Genomic DNA, 25,237 nt, shown 5'->3' with positions numbered 1-25,237 from the left:
AAGATAAGGTAAATTAATTAACTATTTTTTTTTTGTTAATAAAAAACATTATAAAGTAATAAAAACGTTAGTTTCTTCTGGCCCGTAAAAGATTCGAGATCCTATAAATAAATAAATAGAATTTAAACTTATTAATTATATTTTTTTTTTTTTGTAATCGGGTTAATTATTTTCTTTGAAGGAGCATGATGAAGTATTAATTCCAGGGGCACCTATCTGAAAAATATGTGAATCACTCGTTGTAAAATGTGACATCAAATTCATAGAAATACATCTATTTGTAATGCACATGTGTAATACACAGATTACTAATAAAAAGAAGATATAGATATACACATAACAAGCGTAAGCACTCACTTACGTAGATAAGTGCAAATGCAAATTTAAGGAAAAGTAAAAAAAAAATACGTAAGTTATATATTCAAATTAAACAGGGATTATTAAATAATTCAGAACAATTTAAATTATGTTTAACTGAATAATTTTAATTATTAAAATTACTTTAGAATGATTAATATTACAAATTCAAAGCTAATCATTATATTGTTGCCATTTTATTTACAAACATTTTAATTTTTTGCATTAGTAGATATCTATTTAAAATAAATTATGGAAAGAAGAGGGCCTTTAATTTAAATCCAACACAAAGTCATGCTTAGGTAACATCGATATTGAAATCACAGCTCGTAAAGTAAAAAATAGAAAAACTTAATCTTATTTAATGTTATTTATATGAAGTGTCTATGTATACAACCTGTAGAACTTCTAGGATGGAAATACGACGTCTGAAGCAGGAATAATTCATCATCAAGCTAGAATTCGAACCCAATCCATATTTCTTAGTAGTCAGTTACCCTACTGATTGAATTATGAAAGAGGTCAGTGGTTAAAGTGAAATCAATAAAATGAATAAGAGCAAACAGTAACCCCGAAGGGTTATAACTAAAAATTTAATTAGCTTTCAAATAAAAATACTTAAAATTCTACTAAAAAAAATCTTATGAAACCAAAAACCATATATTATTATTTTTCACATTAGAAAAGAAATAAATAACGCTGAAAACAATAAACAATGATTTTATAGTTTGCATTAAAAATAACGTTGAAAACACTGAAAATAAAATATTAGTAAAAAAGTTAAACTAAAGTGATTTTACGATGGAAATATGAAATGGGATAAAAATCTAAAATGGCTGACCTATATTAGTTAGTATATAATTAAAAAACAAAAAAGAAAACAGAATATACCATCAAATAATAACTATAGAGTAGTATAAAAACTAAATGAATTAAAAATCTATAAAACAGACACGAAAATAACTGTACAATAAAATACTATTCGAACGATAAGAAATAAAAATAGAATGAAAATAAAGATAGTAGAATGCATGTAAAAACATTTATACTATGTAGAAAAGAAACAGTTAAACGTAAAAGATAATAAAAACTTATCTACGAAAAACTCATCTAATAAAAACTTCATCTACGAAAAACTGTATCGGATCTTTAGTAAATTACGTGTACAAATATAATGAAAAATAAATGGTATGTTTAAAAACATATATATAATTATCACTAAACAACCACAAGAATTTACCCTGTGAAATGTACTCGTATTTTCTAAATTATTTTTTGAAACTTCTTCTTTTGACAATATTTTTTTTATAAGGTAAAACAAGCTTATATTTTCAATTTGAAAATAAGTAATACATAAAAATTGCCAATTAGAAAACCGAAAACCCCACACTAAAGTCGTTCATAATAAAATAATGACTTTAAAAAACCAAAAGAATGTAAGATTATTTTTTAATTATGAAATTAGAGATAGAAGTAAACCATATAAATTCTGATTTCTGGATTGTTTAACTTAAATAACTATTAGATAGATATACTTGTAGCTTATTTTCTTTATCTTTTCCTCATCAAATTAGTTTTCATTGGGTAGCTTTTACTGATAGGGAACATTTGTAAGGTTAGAAAGCTGTTTCACCGTAAAAATTCTTAGTTTTGCTGGGAATTGAAGCAAATTTCATAAGTAACTGATACACAAAATGGGTTGATACGTTACACATTAAATATTTTTTACTTTTTATTATATTCGTGGAGTTCAGTACGTTATTTATTGTTATATTTATTTATGGTGATCGTGTCAAAAATGGAGTAACGGGTTTTTGAAAATCTTTGCGTTTTTGAATCTAACAAATTCATCTAGAAAAAAAAAGGTTTATATATGTAGGTGCGTATGTATATTTGTAGCACTGCTTTTGGCCTTATATCTTAGGATTGACCAAACCGATTTTTTTCAAATTCGGCTCAAAACCTCTATATGTGTGGCATTGATCATGGTAAGTTTTTTTTAATTCGTTCATTGGAGAGGGAAAAAACAATTTCGAATTTCTTTAGAGGTACTTTGTTTCATTAAAACGACACAGCAAGACAATTGAACAAGTAAATATGATGTATTTGAACTAACATTAATTTGCCACAGAGCCACAGAGGTTGTGGCTTAGTAATGAAATAGAAAAGCACTCCGTACGGTCAGACCATAAAGTCAGCTAATTGAAACGATAAGGCAAACCAAGAATACTGTTCCTCAGCAATCTTGAAAAATCACTGATCATGTTATCTAATAAATTGACCCGCACTTTAGAAAAATTTTATTTTGGCAAATTTGTTATCTACATTGAATATATAAATAATCTCACAAAAGTTTTTTTTTCATAAAATCAACTCCCCTCTTAATATTGAAAAAATATGTTGTATTCGCCATCTCTCTTTCGTTTTAATATTTAAAAAAACTGTCTTTACTATTTTATAGATCACATATAGGACTATCAAGAAATGGTTACAACTTTGTACACTTCTAACCCCGGACTTTAAACAAAAAAAGCATTTTTGAAAATCTTTATATTCTTGTTTAACCTTTATTGAAGGAAGAGTTAGATTTAGGGAAAATTTTACATACACAAATATATTATTCTTAACCCAATCATGAATGTTTTAAGAATTATTTATTTGACCTCTATTTATTTTTAAAAAAATATATATTATGTTTTTGGCTATAACTCTTTTAATTTTTATCATTAAATTTTTTTCTTTGTCACTTTAAGGGAAATTAACGTTTAAGAAGTTTTGTCTCCTGTAATATATCCGAATCCAAAACAAGAAACAATTTATTTTCATACTATTATAAAAATTATACTTTTTTTAATTTAAACAATTCTTATTTAAAATTTAATTTTTCTTGTTAAGGATCACTTCTTTAGAAAAACATTTTACTAAATTGTCCTCAAAAAATAAAATCAATTCAAACAACTGGAACAGAAAATATAATTTTATTTAAAAATGTTTAATATGTACGTTGCAATCTGTTCATTTAGTAAACATCCCAACCCCCGTAGGGAAGACATCCGGCTTGTGACGATTTCGGTCGCCACCCCTCCTGTTCATAGCCCTAATGGGCTTTAACGGAGGTCGTCTTTAGACACTCTAACATTTTACATCTCACAGTAATAAACCATGCCTCGTTGGGATGCTACTGATGTAAATGCCCGGTAAAAATTTACACAAGTAAATTATGACTCAGCCTTCGCCTTCGCTATAGGGTTCTTTCGGATATCTTGACTGTCCTACTTCGTGGCTCTCTGAACTAGCTAACCGAGTTTGCTGAAGCACGAACCCCACGCCTAGTTCTACATTTTTAAGTAAGCTATTGTGAGTAAATATCTCATAATATTCGAGACAATTCGTTAAATAACATACCACAAGAAATGTTGTTCACAACAATGGAATTTATTCCTAGTTCCCTTAGTGAACTCGACTTTATAGTTCAAACCCCTAATTTGATTACAACTACGGACTCCGGTCCGGTCTATCAGGGAGAGGAGGACAGACATCCTACTCCCGTTCAGCTCCATCGCAGAGTCCCGTGTGACATTTACTTTATCACATAAAACTACCATCGTCGAGATGGCGCTACACCTCACGGCTGCACGGGAATCCATGTCTTCGGCAGTGCAGTCACCATCCCGCGAACAGCGATACTTTGCTTATTCGCAAACTGCCTCAGTCAAAACGACGCTACACCTCTCGGCTGCATGGGTAACTATACCCTCTGCAGTGCAGTCGTCGTCTCGCCGACAGAAAATAAACTAATAGTCACCATACTTGTTTCTAACTAACCGGGGCTTGATGCCAACACGTCTATCTCCGGCCAATCAACTGTCAGGCGATCCCTAGCCACCCGAGGTTAGTACTTCGGGTGGCACTACTTATACCCCCTCAGCTGTTCTGCTCAGTGCGAGGAAACGGAGAAAGCCAGTTACTATAGTCCATTCCAACTAGTGAACAATAAGCAACCCCCCCCCTCCCGGATCAATGAGGTGTAGGTGATATGTATAACATGTAGATGAGGTGAAATCTTATACAAACTCAAGACGACCACTCCTAAGACGTGTGGTCAATTGAACCCCAACCAACAAGTATACGGGTATCCAATTTCTAGTATTCAACAATCTGTATATAAAAAGAAAACTAACATTTACTACGATCTAAACCTTCAAGTTTAAAAATCAGCTGTTAAACAACTGATTTTTGAGTTAACCATTAGACCAGCCCGGTAGGCTAAGATATAAAGAAATAAACTGTTTTTATCCCCTATATTGTAGATTGTGAAAACAGGTCTAGCCGTTCAAAACTTTATTTTAATGTTAAAACAGAATTTTCTTTATGATAGCCAAAGTATCCAGATATGTAGACCAAATAAGGCCCAACGAGAATAAAGATGTTGAAAAGCATTTACACTAAGTAGAGAAGAAACAAATAAAATGTAAAGATAATAAAAACTTATCTATGAATAACTTTAAACTCTGTTGGATCTTTAGTTAATTTCGTGAACAAATACACTGAAAAATATATAATAAATTTAAAAACAAATATAATTATAATTCATAAAAATCTACCGAAGGAACGTATTTTTTAAATTATTTTTTCAACCTTCTTTAATTTGATAATCTTTTTTTATAAGGTTGAAAAACAAGTCAAAAATCATAGTCAAATAAAAACTTTTTGAAAGCCTTCATGTAACGGTACGTGAGGTACGTGGTTATTTAATATTTGGAGAAAAGAGTAAGCTAATAATTTAGAGAAATACATAGAACGATTACATCGACGGAAATAAATATGTGAAAACCTGATAGAAAAGGAAAAATGCTGATGATGTTTTATGGAGAGTCTTTATATTGCAATCTGAATTTTATAAAGCTCTGCATTATTTAAAGGAGAATAAAGTAGGAATTGATGAAATAACATTTTATTTACCGTCCTTAATACGTTTTGAACATGAACGTAAGAAATACTTAATACGTAAGAAATTTACAAAATGGAGAAGTGTCACCTGATTGAAAAAAGGAGCGTAATTATTTTTATATCGACCTTAGAAAAACAGGATATAGAAGTGATTAAAAGTGATATTTATGGAAAATATTTACTAGAATAGTTTACAGGTGAATAATGATATTTATGTACGTGATAAAACTGTTAGTATGCTGGTTTCTACATCAACTAGTTTTACAATCAAAAAAAAAAAACAACAAGCAGAGAGATCATTCTTCTTATTAAATTCATTTCGCCCTTCTTATTAAACTGTATGTTTAAGTAAGTCTGAGGTTGTAATATTATAATACAATACTTAATTTACAAAGTATATCGTGGATGTGCAAAAACTGAAGACTTTTTCAGTTTCAGCGAGAGCATAGACAAAATGACTGATAAAATTAAAGGGTTGAATTTCAAGAAAAATTTGAATTAAATTTTCGAAAAGAAGTGTTATTTATAATCAATTAATGAATCCTGTCGCTTACAAGAAAAGAAGATGATGAAAAGATAAAGTTAATCCAAAACGGAAGGAAAAAAATATTTAGTTTGCTCTCATAGATTTTATACTACTACAAAGAAGAAGCAACACGAAAATTGAAGTAGTTTTGAAAGTGGAGTAACTGTCTATGGATAAAAAAATAAAAATATCATAAGTAGCTGATGACATTGTTCTTTTGTAGAAACCCAAAAATGCGTTTGAGGAAACACTAAATAGCATGATTTTATTTTTACGAAAGAAATTAAGCCGGAAAATATATATAAGTAAAACAATTTTATGAAATATGATAAATTTTACCATGAAGGAACAAAATATAACAAAAGACAAAAACTTATCAGTGAGGTAATAAAATTATAGAAAACAGACGAATAAGACATACATAAAAATAAGTCTATCAAAACTAAGGAGAGGTTTCAGTTAGAAAGAATTCTGCAGGTAAGAAACACTGATTTAAGAATTTTTTGTCTAATTTTAATTTTTAAGTCTATGAAAATACTTTGTAGAGTGCAGAACTAAATGGTAAGGAAACATGGATAATGGAAACACAAGTAAAAATTAGATAGATTAAAAATATTCTGTATGAAAAGTTGAGAAAGGAATTAAAAAAAAGAGAAATTTGATTACGTATTTATTGAAAGTCAGTTGTATAAACACCGCTGTCCAGGATTCTCATTATTACTGAATTGCATTTTCCCTGAAGTGAAAAAAAAAACGTTAATCGGTTACTTAAACCTAAAAATTTTAAAATTAGTTATTCCTTTCAATAGAAATAATTCCTCCTATACTCAGGTGGATTATATAGTACTTCATAAAAGTGATGTTTCAATTCCTTACGAGTATTCATCCTAGTAACTAACGTTTTTTTTATTCGTAATCAGTTTTTTAGGTATGTAAATTTAGTAAAGTTAATTTAATTCCATTACGTATTTGATTAAAGAGAGGTAATTCAATTATTACTCGACATGAAAAGTATAACAAACAGTAAATTATGAAACATAAAACGTCTGTTTCCTGTTTTGTTCCTTTAGTGGTTAATATATTTAAGTTATACATGTCAGACGTACAGTCAATTTATACCAGAGAATGTGTTGTAAATCACGAATAAAATAAATGTAGATTATTTGTTGGATGTGGAATAGAAATTCGCAGAGCTTTAACGACAGATACGAACAGTAAAATAAAGCAGGTGGCAGCAACAAACAGTAAGTTAGCAATGAACACAAAACTCCACTTATCTACCTTTGACTCCGACTGCTTCATATCTGAAAACCGAGTAGAAGGTACAAAAGGAGATCATGAGGAGGGGTGCAAGAGAGGGGGAAACGAAGTTCTGTTCAACCTGACACACCTCTAATGACACTCTTTAACTATGTCTACCTCCGTACAAAATTCTCTCTATACGACACAACACGTCTCACACATCATAACCACAAAATTGCTACACTTTACTAAAGCTTTCACTTTGCCCTCATTCCCTTTATTTATCTACGATATCACAAATAAGAAAAGACCTTTTCAAAACGGACGGAAAAAGTAAGCGTAAATGTAATGGGAGGGGGAAGGAGAAAATAGAAAACATAACGTACACGTCAAGTTTGTCGTACGAATTAGTGAAATTTTGGAACGAGTAAAGAAGTAAAGGTTGCTAGGAACAGACCCGTTTGTTATATAATTTAACCAAAACAACTAAGGCTTTTGAAAATGTAATTTAAAATTAATTTTACCTCTAAAAAGTACATATGTTATAACTTACTAAATTCGTTTAACATTATTCTATTTTAATTAACATTCACACAATAACTCTTAATTAAAAAAAAAGAAAGAAAGAAAAAAAACGAGTATATTAATTATATTTTGTAAATTTTTAATATTTTACAAACAAAAAAGTTAATAATTTACATAGTAAAAAGTTTTAGTAAAATAAAAAAACCAATTAATTAAATGAAGATATTACATATTTAAAATAAGTTATTATAGACCATAAAAATTCCAAACATTTATTTTTAGTGACTTGATAAAAATGATGGATATAAGAAGAGATTTATACTGCACCCTTTTGAATACTCGATTTTTTCTCATTTCATATCACTAACATTTCGATTGTTAGAACCAAAGTTTTTAAACTCATCTCTTTTATTTAACATTAAACTTCGAAATAACTTTATTTTTTATGGAAAATTTTATCTGCTATGGAACAATAATGAACAAGAAGATAGAGAGGAGAGTGGAGTATTTCAAGACGCATAGCGATAGAATCATTGTAATAAGGATAAAATCAAAACCTAAACCGACAACGATTGTTAACGTCTATATGCCTACAAGCGCCCATGATGATGATGTGGTAGAATGTGTATACGAAGAGATTGATGAAGCAATTAAACACGTAAAAGGAGATGAAAATTTAATAATAGTTGGAGATTGCAATGCAAGCATTGGAAAAGGCAAGGAAGGAAATATAGTGGGTGAATACGGGCTGGGCAAAAGGAATGAAAGAGGGGACTGACTTATAGAGTTTTGCACGAAGTATAATTTAGTAATTGCCAACACCCAATTTAAAAATCATAATAGAAGAATATACACTTGGAAAAAGCCAGGCGATACTGCAAAGTATCAGATAGATTATATCATGGTTAAACAAAGATTTAGAAATTAACTCGTTGACTGCAAAACTTACCCGGGAGCAGACATTGATAGCGACCATAATTTGGTGATAATGAAATGTAAATTGGGGTTTAAAAACCTGAAGAAAAGGTGTCAGATGAATCGGTGGAATTTAGAGAAGCTTGAGGAAGAGGAGGTAAAGAAGATTTTTGAGGAGGACATCGCAAGAGGTCTGAGTAAAAAAAGATAAGGTAGAAAATGTAGAAGAAGAATGGGAGAATGTTAAAAAGGAAATTCTTAAATCAGCAGAAGCAAACTTAGGCGGAATAAAGAGAACTGGTAGAAAACATTGGGTTTCAGACTATATATTGCAGCTGATGGATGAACGTAGAAAATATAAGAATGCTAGTGATGAAGAAAGTAAAAGGAACTATCGGCAACTAAGAAATGCTATAAACAGGAAGTGCAAACTGGCGAAAGAAGAGTGGATTAAAGAAAAGTGTTCAGAAGTGGAAAGAGAAATGAACATTGGTAAAATAGACGGAGCATACAGGAAAGTTAAGGAAAATTTTTGGGTACATAAATTAAAATCTAATAATGTGTTAAACAAAGATGGTACACCAATATATAATACGAAAGGTAAAGTCGATAGATGGGTGGAATATATTGAAGAGTTATACGGAGGAAATGAATTAGAAAATGGTGTTATAGAGGAAGAAGAGGAAGTTGAGGAGGATGAAATGGGAGAAACAATTCTGAGATCTGAATTTAAGAGAGCATTAAAAGATTTAAATGGCAGAAAGGCTCCTGGAATAGTCGGAATACCTGTAAAATTACTGCGCAGTGCAGGTGAGGAAGCGATTATACAAACTGGTGTGTAATATTTATGACAAAGGGGAATTTCCGTCAGGCTTCAAAAAAAGTGTTATAGTAATGATACCAAAGAAAGCAGGGGCAGATAAATGTGAAGAATACAGAACAATTAGTTTAACTAGTCATGCATCAAAAATCTTAACTAGAATTCTATACAGAAGAATTGAGAGGTGAGTGGAGGAAGTGTTAGGAGAAGACCAATTTGGTTTCAGGAAAAGTATAGGGACAAGGGAAGCAATTTTAGGCTTCAGATTAATAGTAGAAAGAAGATTAAAGAAAAACAAACCAACATACTTGGCGTTTATAGACCTAGAAAAGGTATTCGATAACGTAGACTGGAATAAAATGTTCAGCATTTTAAAAAAAATAGGGTTCAAATACAGAGATAGAAAAACAATTGCTAACATGTACAGGAACCAAACAGCAACAGTAGCAATTGAAGAACATAAGAAAGAAGCCGTAATAAGAAAGGGAGTCCGACAAGGATGTTCCGTATCTCCGTTAATTTTTAATCCTTACATGGAACTAGCAGATAATGATGTTAAAGAACAATTTAGATTCGGAGTAACAGTACAAGGTGAAAAGATAAAGATACTACGATTTGCTGATGATATAGTAATTGTAGCCGAGAGTAAAAAAGATTTAGAAGAAACAATGAACGGCATAGATGAAGTCCTACGCAAGAACTATCGCATGAAAATAAACAAGAACAAACAAAAGTAATGAAATGTAGTAGAAATAACAAAGATGGACCACTGAATTTGAAAATAGGAGGAGAAAAGATTATGGAGGTAGAAGAATTTTGTTATTTGGGAAGTAGTATTAAAGATGGACGAAGCAGGAGCGATATAAAATGCCGAATAGCACAAGCTAAACGAGCCTTCAGTAAAAAATATAATTTGTTGACATCAAAAATTAATTTAAATGTCAGGAAAAGATTTTTGAAAGTGTATGTTTGGAGTGTCGCTTTATATGGAAGTGAAACTTGGACAATCGGAGTATCTGAGAAGAAAAGATTAGAAGCTTTTGAAATGTGGTGCTATAGGAGAATGTTAAAAATCAGATGGGTGGATAAAGTGACAAATGAAGAGGTATTGCGACAAATAGATGAAGAAAGAAGCATTTGGATAAATATATTTAAAAGAAGAGACAGACTTATAGGCCACATACTAAGGCATCCTGGAATAGTCGCTTTAATATTGGAAGGACAGGTAGAAGGAAAAAATTGTGTAGGCAGGCCGCGTTTGGAATATTTAAAACAAATTGTTAGGGATGTAGGATGTAGAGGGTATACTGAAATGAAACGACTAGCACTAGATAGGGAATCTTGGAGAGCTGCATCAAACCAGTCAAATGACTGAAGACAAAAAAAAAATGGAACAATAAATAAAATCATAGTCATTTTTAGAGTCTTGGTTAATGAAAAATAACTTTTTACAGAGTAATTAACAAAATGATAATTTTTTTTTGAGCTTGATGTAGTTTATTTTATCATACTTTTGTTATTTGGAGAATACCATTGAAAATAGAGTGGCATATTAACACACAGGAAGATCTGTTTGGCAGGGAATGGAAAAACATTTACAAAACAGTTATTACTTTATTACCAACAATAAATATCTTTTATACAGCAATATACTAATCAACATACTAAACGTGATTAGTTTCACAAGTCTGGTAAAGCACTCCACTTTGTACTTAATCTGCTTATATTTAATCTAGATACTTGCATATTTTCGTTTATTACAGAATTTTGTGTAATCAGATTATCACTGATTAATATTTTGATACATACTGGAAATTTCTTCTTTTTTTTTTTGGTGAGTTCGTTTATTTACAATCAGCTTCCATATTGAAGCTATAAATAACTTGTATGATAGATTATCGCTTGAAATATGATCATCCAATTATAATCCTCAATGAGTAATAAAACAATTAAACAATTCAAATAAACACAAGAAATCTAGTAACTATGAAATAACTGGATAATATTTAATAGTGTCTGAGAATATAAGTAAATACAGAATTAATACATCTTCACACTAGTAATGAGGACAGGTAAGTAAATAAAACAACGATAAATGAAACATTAGCTTTATCATGCGCGCATCCATAAATCTGAATAACCAAAAATAAAACAGAAACAATTACAAGAAGTTATATCTCCAACAAGCCCGATCATCATAACAATCCATCAACCAGACCATGTACCTTTTCAGCCTCCTAAATTCTTCACTATTGTCAAGTAAATTCAAAATAAAATGATTAACATCCTTTTCCAATCTTGACACATATCTCGAAACTAGGCGTTCAAATTCTCGAACGTATTGAATTCCTGTGTAATAGTGTATTTCAGTATTCCTCGCGAACCACCGTGCTTACCTTATGTCTTACGGTTCCAGAACCGTTCCACATACTAGAAACTTTAAAATTATTTTTCGATAAAAATAAAATGTTAAATTTTACTCTAGGTCAGTCGTAAACGTTTTAAATCAAAACCCTAAAATCAATGCGTTGAAAAAATTAGTAGTTAATTGATTCTTAAATCGATTCCATGTTTAAGCTTATAATTGCATTAGAATTCAACAACCAGAAAATACTGTTGATTGGTAATTTCTTAACAAAAAATGTTTTCTCGAAGAGGCTATAAGATAAAATGAAAAATTTTTGCTGTAATTGGAATTGATTATTTGCATAGTGCATATAAAACTTCATAAATGAAAAATAAAAAATCACAATATTGACACGATTACTATTTCTTATTAGGTCAATATTAAATGAAGGACGTTCATCTTAATTTACACATTCCCAATAAACTATACAAAAATTTGGTGAATTTTTACAAAAAATGACTGCTTGTTTCAAGAGTTTAATTAAACTCATCACGTCTTAATATTTTTTCTCATATAAGTGAACAATCAGTATTTATAAATCAAACGACATAATTTATTTTTTTATAAAAAATATCAAGAATGTAATATAAAAATAATTGAAATCTAAATGGAAGTATATAATGAAAGAATAAAAAAAAAAGATGTCAAACTCTGTAAAGAAAGTCTTACAAAATTATATATTTTTTTTAAAATTTATTATAAAATAACAAAGTTTTCAATATTTTCTACGAAAAAGAAATTTAGGAAATACTATCTTTCATTAAAATATCGAATGAGATAAAAGATTTCTAATAATCGCAAATGAAACTGGGGTGGATTTTTATAATTTTGGCGCTTATTTCTTGAACCGTTAAAAATAAATCAGAAATACATTAATCTAATGAATAAAAAATATCATCTACTTCATATCTCTCTTGCAAATCTTAAGTCGAAATAAATTATTTGACACACGTAGCTGCAGTTGACTAGCTATTTCTTAATTATGTTGGTAGTTATGACTAATTGTGTTTGTTTAATGTAATATTTTTAATATACGTATAGGAACGTGAATCATCTATAAATTACCGTATTATTATACTCATTGCATGTAAAGTTATAAATTACATTTTACATTTAAAATTAAAGTTATAATAATAAAAGGACGAAGAATAATTTGTAAAAGTATCTAGAAATATAGTAGCGTACTACTAGGTACTGTACTACAGTTTATTTTTTTGTTGTTCATTTTACATGTAATTAGGATGCTTTATTAAAAGACAAATTCTTGAGTAAATTTGAAAGATGTGAATTCAAAATGTTAAGTATTACTTTCGTTTTTCTATTATATCCACACTTTATCTGAGAAACAAGCAAATGAAGAAAGGGTGAACGAATACACTTTAATTAAATATGTAGGTTCCATATAATATATATTTGTATAAATTGTAACAGGATTCCCTTTCTAAATGTAATATGTTCCATATTGTTTTCCCAAGTTGGTAAAGTCCTTTTTTCTGTTATTACTTTATTTATATGCAAATTCAGTAATTGGTGGTTAAGGATTTTGGTACGAAAGTTCAAGTAATTTTTTTTCCAAATTACATTCACCTTCCTTACTAAACCAATAAATCTAAATAAAATTAAAATTAAGGAATAAAACGTTTGAATAATAATTTCAAATACTATGTTTAAATACTATATATTATATTATATTTATGTACTATAAATTTGTTTTCAACAAATAAAGTATTTTTTTAACAAATGGTAAGAGTATTGCATTAGTTAGTTTGTTTAGTTGTGTTAAGTTTTTAATTATTCACTTTTTCACAAATTAATTAATCATTTTTTTTTTTCATTTTTTAGAGACTTAACTTTTTACCAATACTATAGATTTAAGTGCCTCAATTTTTTTTACTTATATTATTGACGGATATATTTTCTTTTCAGCATATCTATGATAATCACAGTTGGCAACAATTTTTAATATGGTTGTGTATCTTCATTTCAGGATACACGAGTTCATCCGATATCAGTCAAATTGGAGAAGTTAAACTCTCGTTTGATCTGGGCTGATCACCCAGTCATCGGATAGGAACAGAATTTCCGACATGCAATAAACAGAGCTCCTCTATCATATAACACAAGGATGCCTCCATCTGTAGATTATGGCATCCATGATTATGGCTGGCATATTCGATCTCCAATAATCCGTTTATAATTTTTTTTTTTTAATTTGTTAATCTTAATTGTAAACCACATTTCGTTGACATATTCAACCAATTTTACTTATCAATAGGGATTTAAAAAGGATTATTACTGAAGAATATATATATCGAAATCGCTGAAGAATGCAGAAAAGTTATTTCTTCTTTCTCCTCCTTTACGAGTTAGGCTTGATTAGCCTGTTCCGGCGCCCATCGACGTCTCGGTCTACCTACATCTCTTCTTGCATTCGGCTTATTACAATTCCACGCACGCAATGGCAACCTACGTTGCCATTGTTTTGACAACCTATCTTTTGAAATGATGTTGAGTTTCAAAAATAAAATACATCAATGTAGCCGTATCAAAACAAAATTTTTATTCAAAGTGATAACTTTTACAAAAGAATATAATTCTAAGAATAAGACAAAAGTAAGAGTTACTGAATATTTTATTTTTAAACAAAAATATGCTTCAATCTCTTGGTGAACAGAAGGAACTTGATAACATAATATGAACCCAAGACAATCACTTCAGAATAATAGCGCGCCTTTTATGAAAAAAGAATTATCACACAAAAATGATATTTTATTCGCGAAATATGGATCAGGGTGGCTACATGACTTAGAGGAAGTATGACATTGCCTAAAATTATTTGTAATCCTCTATGTAATCCTGTGAAACTGCGTAATTACCTCAGAAAAACGTTCATTGTTAATTTCTTATTACATACATTCTGCATTAGCATTATTAAGGAGCAACATAAATATATTTTTCTATAGTTATATAGGAACTAATTTAATTTAAATTTAACTAAATTTCCTTAATTTTTCTGTATTAAGGAATGTATTACAGCTAACTAATTAAAGTCATGAAGGGCTAAATGGTATATAGCTGAATAAACCGTCTCGAAATTTTTAGCTTATTTTTCTACAATTAAATTTTACATTATATTTTAAACAACTTTAATGTTTTGTAACACGTAAATGATTTTTAGAAGTCGAAATGCACTACAAGAGGTAAAATTACACATTTACGAGCGCCGATGCTCTGTCACAAAACGATATTATATGCGGTATTAATCTTTTTTTTTCCTTTTTTTTGTTCAGTTACATTATATGTATTATATAGATACTTTTCATAAGCAAATAAGCTTATAAATAAATAATATAGCAAGTTATAAATTGTTTAATATATATCGTAATTACTTCAGTTTGCTGTGGCTTTATTTACTGTAAAAATAATTTATTGCCGTATAAAAATCTTTCTTTCTAAAATACAATTCTCTACATTTTGGTTGCCAAAATCTCATATTTAGTTTTCCGGTCATCCCGCGTATATCATTTTAAATATGGTAATAAAACAGCCGTTTCTTTATATTAGTTGACTTATTGTATTATTTATATTTTCATTATTCAACCATATTGCGAAGAGAAATGTTAACGATAATTTTTTTTTACAAATGTAGCCCCTTTAAAAAAAATATATATATATCATATCATAACAAATGACAGTATTATCACATATAAATTATCGAAGGTTTCTCCGAATTTTTTTTATTTTAATCTAAGAAACTTAGAGGGCATTTTGGATAGCATCCAACATTTTTGTAAGTTAAATATTATTCTATGATTTTTAACCGTTAATCTAAACCAACCTAGAATATAAAGCTACCTGAAATACAGTAAAATAACGTGGAGAAAATGTCGCTGTGCATTAAGAAGGAAATAATTTTTTAACTTGCTTTGTAAATTATTAATTAGACCTAAATTCCTGATTATTCAACTTTATAGGATTTACATATCATATGGCTTTGAACAACATAAGAATACTTTTAAATATAGACAGACATCTTTAAATTATTAGCAATGAAACAATGCTAACCGGACTATATCAGAGTATGATAGTCTTTGCAAAAATAAATATTCTTTATCTTATTTTTTCAGTGTAAGAAAAAATTAAAATAAATTACTTTTAGGCTTGCAATATTTACGCCCAAAAATAATATTTATTTAACACACATATATATATATATATATATATATATATATATATATATCTGTCGGAGAGGCGAGGAGATTTGTCAGGGATTCAACGTTTTGTGTTTCACTCATTTTTATTATTACAAGTGGAGAATATATAAGATTATAATAAAGTTCAATTAATAAAAATGAGTAGATAACTCGTACAATGAAATAATTACAAATGATAATTATCACTTATCAATAACTCAGTAGTACACGAATTATAATATAAGATTAATTTAATTTAGAATTCAAATAATATTAAAACAACTTGCGATAGACCGAGGCTCAGGGAAATAACGAATTCGCGATCACCAGGACGTCCGTTCGATCTGGGTTCCAAAGCAAGACTGCCTTTTCTCAATACTCTCAAATAATATGCCTACTGCATATTTCCTTTTCCTTATTAATTTTATGATACCCCTATCGTCCTGGGATCCCGACTACGTTGACAACCATGTGCCTACCTAGGCCTAAGCCTACCGCAATAAAACAATTTAAACCTTATTTTACAAAATATTACAAGTAATAGTACATTTCTTAAAACTACTAAAAATACAGATATTCTAAAGAACATTCTCATCGTTTTGTCGGAAGATACTCCACTGTACTTTATTCTCCGACACGGCCATTCTGACAATCACACGCCCTCGGGTGTATCTAAAACATTGAGTTACAGTGGTATTTTAATTTTTGTTTTCAACTGACCTCGGTCATTATAAAGCATTTTACAATAGTTAAAGTACAAAAGATAGATACAGAAGTCCTCTCGAGTAACAGAAATCCATTAATTATTCATTATCCTAAATAGTCATCGTACAGTACTCAAGAGATCGAAAAGCCATCAATCATTATTCCTTATCATTTAACTGTCAAATAAGATTTTATTTCTTCCACCAATAGACCTCTGCACTATCTCTAGGCTACCCTGTATGCCACATACAGTATCATACATATTCTGTAGTTGCCACAACTACCTGCCCGACACATCATCAGGTGCCCATCGCGCCCTGATCAAACTAACATTAGCCACTAATTTAGTTTGCAGTTACGACTACACACTGATGCATGTGCGAAAAATAAAAATGCCAGGTCCACGACCTGCTGCCAGCCATTAGTGCATTGCGTCATTGGTGGTCTCTTTTTAAACCATAGTCCCTGTTTCAGGACCAACATCAACAGTCTCCTCGGCACAACTTTCATTGTCCGAGGAAACATCCAACTCATTAGGAATATAATTCTCAGGCATTTCTCTCAACTTATCATGACTATACTTATAACTTCTACTACTACTTAAAGATTTTAGTGTGTACCTGTCGTTATCAAGTAATTCTGTTACTACGAATGGACCTCTAAATTTCCTATCGAGTTTCGTTTGATTACGTTCTTCGTTCTTAATCAAAACGTGATCTCCTATTTTAAACTTATTAACCTTCGCTTTATTTTTATCAAATCTAATCTTCTCATAATTAGCATTTTCCTCTATACTTTCAATCGCTCGTTGTCTTACATTAGAGATATCAATTTCATTTTCGTTGTCATCAACTAACAACCCGTAAGGTCTTGCCTTCTTACCAATTAATAATTCTAACGCACTAGATTTGGTAATACGATTCGCGGTTGAGTTTAAAGCTAGCTGAACTTCACCAATGGCGTCTTGCCATGGACGATTATTAGACTCAACAGCAGTGAACATATTTTTTAACGTACTCATTACACGCTCTACTTGACCATTTGCCCTACTAGTACCTGTAGCTATTAAATGTAAATTAATATTTAAAGATTTACAAAAGTCTTTAAAATCTTTCCCAGTAAAACATCTACCTTGATCGGCAATCACACGAGCGGGAACTCCCAATATAAATATTGAAGCCTTTAAAGCTTTAATAACACTATTACAGTCAATTTTTCTGGTGTGATGTAAATAAACATATTTGGTAAAACCATCTATAATAACAATAATGTATTCTTTAGTATTATTTTTACCGCTCAATTTACCTGTAATATCTATATGCACAGTATGCCAAGGTATGCGGGTCTTAGGGATGGGATGTAATTCAGCTTGAATTTTACCTGACTGAGCTTTAGAGAGTTTACAAGTAATACAATTGTCAACAAATTTACGTACGTATTTAGACATACCTTCAAACCAGTAATACTCATAAACCTTATCGAGTGTTTTATCCCAACCTAAGTGCATAACAGACTCATGTACATGGTTAATGACGGACCACCGAAATGCTCTGGGTACAATCGGCAAACAAAGGGTTTCGCCTTTTCTCTGTATTTTCCGGTATAGCGTACCGGCTTTAATTTCATAAGATTTTAAGAGATCTTCCGATAGCTCATCGCTTTGCAATTTGGTGACTATTTCCGAAATTTCCGAGTCACGCTGTTGTTCAGCAAGAAGCCAATCAACCGATATTTCCGCGAGGTTAACGCGTTTCTCTTCAATTTTATTAACCTGTTTTGGTAAATCGGACAAAGGGTTTCGAGAGAAGAAATCCGCGTGCGACATACGTTTGCCTTCTCTATAAACTATATCGAACTGAAAAGCCTGTAAATAAGCCCACCACCTATGGACTCTATCATTAAGATCAATCTTATTTTGAGAAGATTTCAATGAATTACAATCAGTTACAACAGTAAATTGTCGTCCATGCAAGTAATGCCGAAAATGTTTAATAGATTTAACAACGGCCATAGTTTCGAGTTCGTAAGAATGATACCTGGACTCGGCTGGGCTTGTCCTTTTACTAAAGTATTCAATAACTTTATTTTTACCGTCTACTTTATGCATGAGTATTGCTCCGTACCCATCGGAACTAGCATCGGTATGCAGTTCTATAGGATAATCCGGGTCAAAGATAATTAAGACGGGTTCGTTGGTCAAAGTATGAATTACTTTTTGTCGGGCGTTTTCATGTGTCTCAGTCCACTCAATATATTTTTTACCTGAGGTAAGAGCATATAATGGTTTCATGATTTGTGAAAACTTAGGGACAAACCGTCGGAAATAAGATGCAAGGCCAATAAACTGTCTAAGCTGAGTAACGGTCCTTGGAGCGGGTAACATTGTTAAAGAGTTTATTTTACGAGGGTTTGGACGAACTTGTCCTTCTTGAATCTCATACCCAAGGTATGAAACAGATGTTTTGAGAAAAGAACATTTTGAAAAATTAAATGAGAATCCCGCATCTATAAGAATTTTTAATACCACTCGAAGTCTTTCAAACGCTTCTTCTATCGTATCTGCAATTATCAGTACATCGTCTAGATAAACTACAACGAAAGTGTACGCGAGCTCACCCAATGCCTTTAAAATTGCTCTTTGGAAAACCGAAGGAGCATTTTTCAAGCCGAATGGCATTGTTAAAAATTCAAATTGACCATCAGGAGTAACAAATGCCGTACGTTCTATAGATTCCGAATGTATAGGAATTTGATGGAAACCACTGGCCATATCTAAACTAATGTAGAATTTAGCCTTTCTAAGTCTCGGTATTTGATCTAAAATAAGTGGCAAAGGAAATTTGTCTGCAACTGTATTTTTATTTAATTCACGATAATCGACACATAAACGATCCGATCCGTCCTTTTTCTTGACTAGTAAGAAAGGACTAGCAAACGGTGAATTGCTAGGACGAATAACATTAGCTTCAAGTAACTCATTTATTCTTTCTCTATTTGTCTCTCTTCTACACTAAGTCTATATGGTCTTCTCTGTACCGTAACGTTTGTATCTATTAAACGTATGTCAAGTTCACCACTGTTGACGCGAGTACGAGGAAAACCCGTAATAAAAGAACTTTCATACTCTTTTAAGATTGAAACTAATCTTATTTTATCATTTTTATCAACATCTGTATCAACATTATCAAAATTTATAATTTCGAATTTACTACATTCATTTACTACTTTAGATTTACAGATTTTAAAATTATTTTGAGAAATATTTACTTCAAAACCCAAGCTCAAAATTTCTCGACCAATTAAAATATTATAACTCAAATATTCATCTGGGACAACGTGAAAAAGGATCTCTAATGTAAACAAATCCATAATTACAATAAATAAAATTTGCATGCTACAATTTACTACAACATTTCCGATGCCTTTCAAAATTATTAATTCATTAATTCTACGTCCAGAAAACTTAATCGCTATCGATTCCTTTATTAATGAGCATTCCGCTCCTGAATCAAAACAATATGGAAACGAATCACCAAGATGGTTTAGAATACCAGTAGGAGCTGCAACTGTGCAAAGATTCACACGGCGTTCGACGCTACCATTCTCCTTGTTGTTCCCTGGACCGCTACGGCTGCTACCTGGAGCCGTACAGTTTGGCGCAATATGACCAGCTACCCCACATTTGAAACACGTCACATTGCGCGATGAAGAGGATGATTCTTTGGAGCCACGATGGTTACTGCTTTGCTCCGCTTGCTTCTTCTTAAGTTTAGGACACTCAAACTTTTTGTGACCTATTTCCCCACAGAAATGGCACTTCCCTGAAGCTGCTGGCTTAAAACGCTTCAAATCGGATGTAGATGAGTTATCTGAAGCTGATATTGGTCTTTTTCGGGTGTAGGAAAAGCCTCGCATTTCGCTCAAAAATTCGGCTTCCGTTTTGATGTCGCAAGTTAATGCTACGCGCTCCACTCGATTATCAATATGGGTCAATCGCGCAAGCACAACCGCATTAACTATTTCGTCAACTGTTAAAGACCTCCAGCGGGCCTTTAGCGATGATCGAAGTCGAATGCCAAAGGCGCCGACACTTTCATCCTTGGTTGGTGCCTCCTGATGAATTTTCAGCACAACCGCTGTCGCAGTTTCTTGTCCCCCGAAGCGTGACACAAAAAGTTCTTTTAATTGAGGCCACTGTATACCCGGAATTGCCACTTGGGATAGCCACTGAGCTGCTGAGCCTTCCAAAGCTTTGCTAAGCGCAGATATCAATTCACTGCCTTGAAGAGAATTTTCTAATAGACACAGTTCTGCTGCAGAGCACCAAGCAACAGAATCCGATCCCGCACTCTCTGGATTAAATCGTGGTAACGCAACACTTTTCTTTGTCGATAATGGCTTTTGCATACAACACTTCATAAACTCAAACAATGTATTCCACTGATCAGGTGATGGACCAGATGGAGACGATCCCACTTCTGATGTCGGAGAGGCGAGGAGATTTGTCAGGGATTCAACGTTTTGTGTTTCACTCATTTTTATTATTACAAGTGGAGAATATATAAGATTATAATAAAGTTCAATTAATAAAAATGAGTAGATAACTCGTACAATGAAATAATTACAAATGATAATTATCACTTATCAATAACTCAGTAGTACACGAATTATAATATAAGATTAATTTAATTTAGAATTCAAATAATATTAAAACAACTTGCGATAGACCGAGGCTCAGGGAAATAACGAATTCGCGATCACCAGGACGTCTGTTCGATCTGGGTTCCAAAGCAAGACTGCCTTTTCTCAATATTCTCAAATAATATGCCTACTGCATATTTCCTTTTCCTTATTAATTTTATGATACCCCTATCGTCCTGGGATCCCGACTACGTTGACAACCATGTGCCTACCTAGGCCTAAACCTACCGCAATAAAACAATTTAAACCTTATTTTACAAAATATTACAAGTAATAGTACATTTCTTAAAACTACTAAAAATACAGATATTCTAAAGAATATTCTCATCGTTTTGTCGGAAGATACTCCACTGTACTTTATTCTCCGACATATATATATATATATATATATATATATATATATATATATATATATATATATATACGTATATATATATATTATACTGGCTTAAGTCATCTTTTTAAGCAAGTTAAACCTTTTTATAAGGTACCTAAATCTTTTTAATCTTATAATTTGCATCATATTGTTGTAGCAAGACTTGAAGTTAACTGTTTACGTAAAAATATCATCAATTCACAAAAATCTTATTCAGGCAAATAAAAACAGAATTATATAATAACAGCAAAAGTCAGCATTATATTATCAGTGTTACAATTACACACATTATACAGTGTTTCCAATAAAAAGTATAATTAAACTATATATATTGTAGACATTATATGTTGTACACATTTTACAGTGTTTCATATATCATATATACAATTAATCTATATCATGAAATTAATTTATATTATATATCATGGCAACCGGACACCAGCACTGATTTAAAGAAAAGGTATACAGATTTCTAGTACTTTTTTCTTTTTTCTTTTTAACTACCAGGATGGAGCATTGCCAGGTCCGGCTATGTAGTTCCCAGCCGCCCCTCAGTAACTGGGACTCGGTCCTTTATTGTCATTGCATCTAACACGGGCACTCAGAGAGGGCGTCCCCACCGGTCACGATCTTTTCAGCACGGGATCAGGAGTCTCCCTGTTTCCTCGCCACCGCCTACCTGAGCAAGCCCGGACGAACAACGACTCCACAGAGGGCTGTCGGCTGTCTCCTAACCCCTCGCTCTCCAGTCCTTTTGTTGCATAACGTGAGATAGTAAAGAACTAATATTTACTCTCTAACATATTGCTGACAATTTTCTCAGCGTTCAATGGACCCACCAGCCAACTCGCATGCCTGACGTTCACCGGCCTACTTGCCACACTCAAAAATTAAATGTTCAGGGGTATCCGTCTCACCACAGTACGGGCATCCCTCACCATTCGCCCTCCGCCTCTTGTACAGGTAAGTCCTAAATGCTCCGTGGCTGGTCTGAAATTGGGTGAGTCAATAACTTAGCTCACCGGATTTCTTCGCGTACCACGTCATGATGCACGAAATGAGTCGGTGGGTCCACCGGCCCTTATGAGAGGCGTCCCACATTACCTACCTAAAAAATTCTAAATAGTAGCTTAAATTCTTCACATGGATTATAATAATTAGGAATACTATGACAGATAATGAAAATGAGCAAATTATTATATACGTTTTTTGTCTAAAAAAATAAATTATACATATTGTTGCCACTTAAAAGGGAAAGTGATCAACGAATGATAGGGAAAGTGTCTTTCCCTATCCCTTAGTGACAAATCGTTATAAATTGAGCTTTCTAATACTTGGGTGTTACATCTTTTCAAGCAGTAGAGTTTGGTACGTAATAATATGTCCGACATCAATCATTAGTCTCCGTTACAAAAAACAAACTAGAGTTTTTGAATTGATGAAAATAACGAACAAGAAAAAACCAGAAGTGAAGCAAAATGGTTGTTAATTCACTACTCGCACCCACCCAAATACAAAAAAAATTAATTTGGTGTATACGTTAAAATATAGAATTAAAATATTGAAGTGTTTTTTAAACACTTAAGATTAAAATTTTTGCAAACACTTAAAAATTAAGATTTTGCCATCTCTTTCAATAAAATTCGTTTCTCTTATAATTTATAATATATATCTGTTATCTTTATATTAAGTATTTAAAAAAATTGATGACCACGTTACTCGTTGAGCATTGCAGGAATTCTTAAACCTTTCAATTTTTTTTTACCCTCAATGAGAAGAAATTTACCAGAAAATATTTCCTTGTCGGTCAGAGCCATGTCAGAAAAAAATAATTTACTTAGACTTAAATTAACTGGATATATTTTCTGTCAGAATTTATTCTGTTATAGTCTTTTAGTTGAAACAAACAGTAATGAAATAATGTATATCAGATTTTTAAATTTACAATTTCAGTTTTCATTGCAAAAAATATCTTCATCAAAAGTTATAGTGTGATATTCACTTGAACACATTTCAATAAATAAAACCAACTCTGAAAAATCTTTTTCTTCAATAACTTCCATCATGAAACGGATTCATAAATTGTATGGATTTATTGAAAACAGATGCTGTGGTTTTTGTTCTTCAAAAATGTCCTTGGTGTGGATAAGTCTAATAACTTGTTAATCTGTGAATAGATTTTGCTTGAAACCAGCGCACAGGTAATTACATAACCGTAGTTAACAAATTATACTTGAAAATTCTATATATTCTATAAGCTTTGTAATTATACTCGTATGAAAACTGAACTATAATTACTAACTTAACCGCTGACTTCGCTTCGTTCAAAACTGAAAAGATAAAATTACACGTTTCTTGTTAGTTGGAACAATCAAACCTCATGAATTTTTAAAAATACATCAAAAACTCTTTGTTTTTATCTGATCTAGGTATTTTAAGAGCTAACTCAGAATTTTTTACGGCTCCGATTACCTTATGTTTTGAAGTAATTTTATAGTGGCTGTTTTTTAATTCATGACAGAACATTATTGAAAAGATCTGAATTATTTGAGCCAGAATTTTTAATGACTTTTAAATCAAGCATCAATCATATTATTTCTTTACTTCAGTTTAAAATCTTGTAAAACAACATGTGTTGGTATAGAATGAATAAAAAACACTATGGACCATGGTAAATCTAAATAGTATTCAAGCCAGAAAAAATAATAGATTACTAACTAAGAAAGACGTAAAGAAAGTTGATATACGAATTTGTTTACTTATACTATGACAACAGGTTGATGCTCAGTAACAGGTAATAATGAATTATAAAAAGTGTTATAGCTTTTATAGCCCTTGAAAATTACCATGTCCTAATAGGGACTCGAACCCAAAACCTCCGAATCATCATAGAGTTCGGTCGTTGACATTATAAGAAAATTTAAATTGTTTTTTATTTACACATTGCATAAAATATCAATTACATTTTGTTTTACAAGATGGTCGATCTTCATTGGTTTCTATTACTCATTTTATAATTTTATTAATTAATATAGGAACCGATCGATATTAGCTGGTACTAAATCAATTTTTTTACACAAGGACCATTAATGTTTGTCCATCCTCTCATAATTCACCAAATAGGTAAAAGGCTCTGTTTATTAATTTTTCGAGTATATATATTTTCATTTATTACTAAAATAACATTAATTTTAAAGCTATAATGATAATTTTAATCAATTTTTGATAAATTGAATACACGATGGATAATTTTACCGAAAATATCGATTACTGAAAATCAATTGATCAGCAGTTGTATTAAAGTCATAACAAAGAGTTAAGATGAATTTTTTAAAGTAGTTATATGTTTATGTGTTTACCCGTATGTGTAAAATTAAACAGTCCTTATTTCAAGTTGGTGAATTTTAACGTATTTTTCACTGTTGACTTGATAGTCTACGTCGGTTTTTTCCTTACCAAATGTAGTGTCAGTGAACGTTCAGTGATGGTTGCTTAAGTGCACTCTGCCGTAAAAAAGTGG

This window comes from Lycorma delicatula, chromosome 2 (assembly GCF_047948215.1).
Source record: "Lycorma delicatula isolate Av1 chromosome 2, ASM4794821v1, whole genome shotgun sequence".
NCBI lineage: Eukaryota > Metazoa > Arthropoda > Insecta > Hemiptera > Fulgoridae > Lycorma > Lycorma delicatula.
This window is presented reverse-complemented; position numbering follows the sequence as displayed.